This window comes from Pteropus vampyrus, unplaced genomic scaffold (assembly GCF_000151845.1).
Source record: "Pteropus vampyrus isolate Shadow unplaced genomic scaffold, Pvam_2.0 Scaffold104, whole genome shotgun sequence".
Lineage (NCBI taxonomy): Eukaryota > Metazoa > Chordata > Mammalia > Chiroptera > Pteropodidae > Pteropus > Pteropus vampyrus.
Genome location: NW_011888885.1, coordinates 374388 through 379046, shown reverse-complemented (window position 1 = coordinate 379046; position 4659 = coordinate 374388).

Below are 4659 nucleotides of genomic sequence, written 5' to 3'. Positions count from 1 at the left end.
CCAAGACACATTATAATTAAAAGGCCAAAGGTTAAATACAAAGAAAGAATATTAAAGCATCAAGGGAAAAACAAATAATTACGTATAAGGGAATGCCCATACAACTGGCAGCTGATTTCTCAAAAGAAACTATGCAGGACAGAAGGGCTTGGCAAAAAATATTCGACAGGATGAAGACCCAGGATATACAACCAAGAATAATTTATCCAACAAAGTTATCATTTAGAGTTGAAAGACAGATAAAGAGCTTCCCAGACAAAAATAAGCTAAAGGAATTTATCAACACCAAGCCAGAATTACAGGAAATGTTGGAGGGACTTCTTTAAGAAGAAAAAACATGTATCAAAACCAGGAATAAAGAATGATAACAACTACATTCCTATCAATAAGTACCTTAAATGGAAAATTAAGTGCTCCAACCAAAAGATAGAGTGGCTGAAAGGATAAGAAAACAAGACCCCTACATATGAAAAGGAAGAGGATGGAAAAAGATATTGCTGTGATGAACCTAGAAGGTATTTAAGTCAGACAGAGAAAGATAAACACTATATGATTTCACTTATATGTGGAATTTAAAGAATAAAAAGAACAAACTAATCAAAAACAGACTTACAAATATAGTGGACAATTTGGTGACTGACAGAGGAGAGGGGGATTTAGGGGGTTGAGAGAATGGGGTGAAGGGTTAAAAAAGTACAAATTAGTAGCTGATGGATGGTCACGGGGATGGGGAGCACGTTATAGGGAATGCAGTTAGCATTAATATGTTAGCTAGGTGGAGGGTCAGGAGAGGGAGGGAGCAATTGGGGGGATCATTTTACTAACTATATAGACGTCTAACCAATGTGCTGTATACTTGAAACGAACTAAAATTAAAAAAAAATTTTAACTTTAATTTTTCTTATTTTTAATTGACCTAACAGATAACGGTTTGTTCAAAATAATACCAATGTATTTGGTTATGCATGCTTTTGTATATATATACTTGTGTATACATATATATAAGTGAAATAAATGACAGCAATGATACAAGTGACAGGATGGGAAAATTAGGATTATTTTGTTATTATGAGGTACTCACACTACTTGTGAAGTGGTATAAAGTTATTTGAAGTTGGCATTGGATTGGCTGTTAATGTATGTTGTAAACTCTAGGGCAAACACAAATAAAGTTTTTTTTTTTTTTTAAGTATAACCATGAAAGGAAAGAAAATGAAATCATATAAAAGTCCAATTAAAACCACAAAAAGCAGAAATAGAGTGGAAGACAAAAACAGAAACAAACAACAAGGGGACAAATAGAAAAAGTAACGAATATCGTTGATATTAATTGAACTATATTAATAATCATTTTGAATATCAATGGTCTAAACATACCAGCTGAAACACAGATTGTCATAATGAAGCAAAAACCAAAACAGCTATATGTTCTTTACAAGAAACCCAATTTATTTTTTTTGGAAACCCACTTTAAATATAAGAACGCATATAGATTAAAAGTAACTAGATGGAGAAAAATCTACCATGCTAACATAAATCAAAAGAAAGCAAGAGTGGCTATATTAATTTCAGACAGAACAGGCTTCAAAGCAAGGAAAGTTATCAGAGATGAAGAAGGGCATTACGTGATTAAGGGGTCAATTCTCCAAGAAGACATAACAATTCTTGATGTGTATGCACCTAATAACAGAGTGTCAAACTGTGTGAGGCAAAAACAGAATTGCAAAAAGAAATAGATGTGTCCACTCTCATTGTTGGGAACTTCAATACCTCTCTCTCGGAAATGGACATGTTAGTAGGGACATAGCTGAACTCAACCATACCATCAATGGACTGGATATCACTGACATCTATAGACTACTTCATCCAACAACAGCAGAATATACATTCTTCCCAAACTCAAAAGAAACATTCACCAAGATAGCCCACATTCTGGGCCATTAAACACACCTTAACAAATTTAAAAGAATAGAAATAAGACACTGTCAGCTCTCAGATCACAGTTGAATTAAACTCGAAATCAGTAACAGAAAAATAGCTGGAAAATCCATCGCCCCCCCATCCCAAAATGCGGAGATTAAAAAACACACTTCTAAATAACACATGGGTCAAAGTAGAAACCCCAAGAGAAAATTTTAAATATTTTGAACTAAATGAAAATGAAAACACACCTTGTCAAAATTTGTGGGATGCAATGAAAACTGTGCTTAGAGGGAAATTTGCACCATTGAATGCATATATTAGAAAAGAAGAAAGATCTAAAATCAATAATCTAAGTTCCCACTTTAGGAAACTAGTAAAAGAAAGCAAATTAAATCCAAAGGAAGCAGAAAATAAGAAACAAGAATTAGAGCAGAAATCGGTGAAACCGAAAGCAGGAAATCAATAGAGAAAATTACTAAAACCAAAAGCTGATTCTTTGAAAAAAAAATCAATAGAATCAACATGCCTCTAGCTGAGCTAAGAAAAAAAGGAGGGAGGACACAAATTACTAATATCAGAAATGAAAGAAGGGATATCGTGACCGATCCCATGGACATTAAAACATAAACGCTATGAACAACTCCATGCCCACACATCTGATAACCACTTAGCATCCCAATGTGAAGTGTTTGCAGTTTATTTCATCGATGATCAGAGTTCACCTAGGCTCTTTGACCCCATGCAAGGAAAGTATCTGCCCAAAGACAACTTCCATGATCTCACTCTCAGCTGTCGGACATGTATTTCAAGTCATTTTAGAATAGGGATTTTTGTCCCTGCTTCCAGCCATCAAAGGTTCTGAAACATTGAGGTCCAGGCCCAGAGTGGGCAAATCCAGCCAGCAAAGACTGGATCGTGGTGGTGAGCAGACTCTCAGCAGTCAGACAGAAGAGCATTCTGAATCCTGGTCATTTGTTCACTGGACTCCTGGCCTCATGAGAAGAAATGGCCTAGGCGAGACGTGGAAGAACTGGTTATCGAGGCTGGGTGAGAAGTTACAATTTCTAACAGATGAATTAGCTCTTTTTTAATGGAGATGGCATCGTTGATGTAGGGGAGCTGCAAACCTCGTACGTGCTTTCTGAGAATAAACTATGCTTGTGAAGCAAAGATCCGCTTTTTGCATGTGACACTGGATGGAGGACTAGCCTGAGTGTGGACACAATGGTATTGCTGCCAGAGACCCCACAAGGATAAGCCATGGGCCAGGATGCAGGAAGAGTGAGAAATCTCTCTTGTGGAGACACCTCTGAGAAAGCTGAGTTGGAATGGGATCCTTCAAGGCCATGGGCCCCTTGTGGAAAAGACAGGTGAGACGAGTACAAAGAGGGCCTTCAAGTATCCTTTAATAAGCTGAACTGATGAATTGGTGGTGCCATGGAAACCTAAACGCATCACTTGTCACTAATGGAAACGTTTGGAAATGGTGTTTGACTGCTGGATGACAGCCAGTGAACAGTGAAGCAGGTTCTCAAGGTATATACTTACATTCTGTCTGTAGATGAGAAGGTGTTAAGGCATAAACCTTCTGGGAAACCCCTATAGAGCCAGACAATCACTTGAAAGGGACCTAGAATCGTAACTCATTCATGTCTGCCCACCAAATCAGTCATGGGGATCCCACAGAAATCTAGAATGAGACCCAAAACTCCAGGCTCTAGGACTCTTCGGACGCCAATGAACCTGAATATCTCCCATGACTGTGAGACACTGTCAGCTCTTGAACACAGCAGCTGGACGTCCTAGAAGCTCCGTGGCATGTGGTACGCCCCAGCCCCGTGCATCAGCATCCCTTCAGCAAACTTCTGAGGCAAGGGCCCCGGGGCCACCCAGAAGCCACCCAGCAGGAGATCCTATGGACAGTCCACCAGGAACTTTTCAACATCCAACTAGAAATGTGGCCCCACATACATGTTTTTCTTTTTTCAGTTATAGCTGACATTCAATATTATATTAATTTCAGGTGTACCCACCCACTTGTTTTCAATCAACAAAACCCAGAAGCATATGGGGAAAAGTGACAAAATTCAAGTGTCTGAACTTCTGAAACAATTGTTCAGCACAAAACATCTTGTCACATGATATGCAGAAGAAACCATTGGTCATGAGGTGTTTTCCACCCAAATTAGCCCCTTTCAACTAGCCTTTCTTATTGTATTACTATCCCTTCTCTTCCCCTCACTCTTAGATTCAACATCTCTTTAGCTTATGTATTAATATCATTCCAGGCAGACTACCAACCCAGGGTCAACCAAGGCAGGGTTTCTATCCATTACTCCAGATGTAATGGCAGGTCAAGACCTTCTGGAAACTGGCAAGAAAATGGATGTAAGACCTACGAGAGAATCCAGTATTAGTGCATGGGTCATTCTAGCAGAACATAAGTGTCTTTAAAATTAGCTCATCATACACACATGCATACTTGCAATTTTGTGTATTTTACTGAGGAGTCACAAGTTACTGTCCTGCACTTTTTATTAGAACAGAAGAGCGTTCCATGACAGTTTAAGTGGCATCTCTAAATGGCAGGACAGATCTGTAACGGCAATACTGAATATTTTTGTGGGTACGGTGACAGTGAGGAAGAAAAACTCCAAGGGGTGGGAGTGAGAGAGAACAAAACCCAAGACTTCAAACACTGGAGACGTGACACTGGAGAGAAGAAATGTGGGAAGC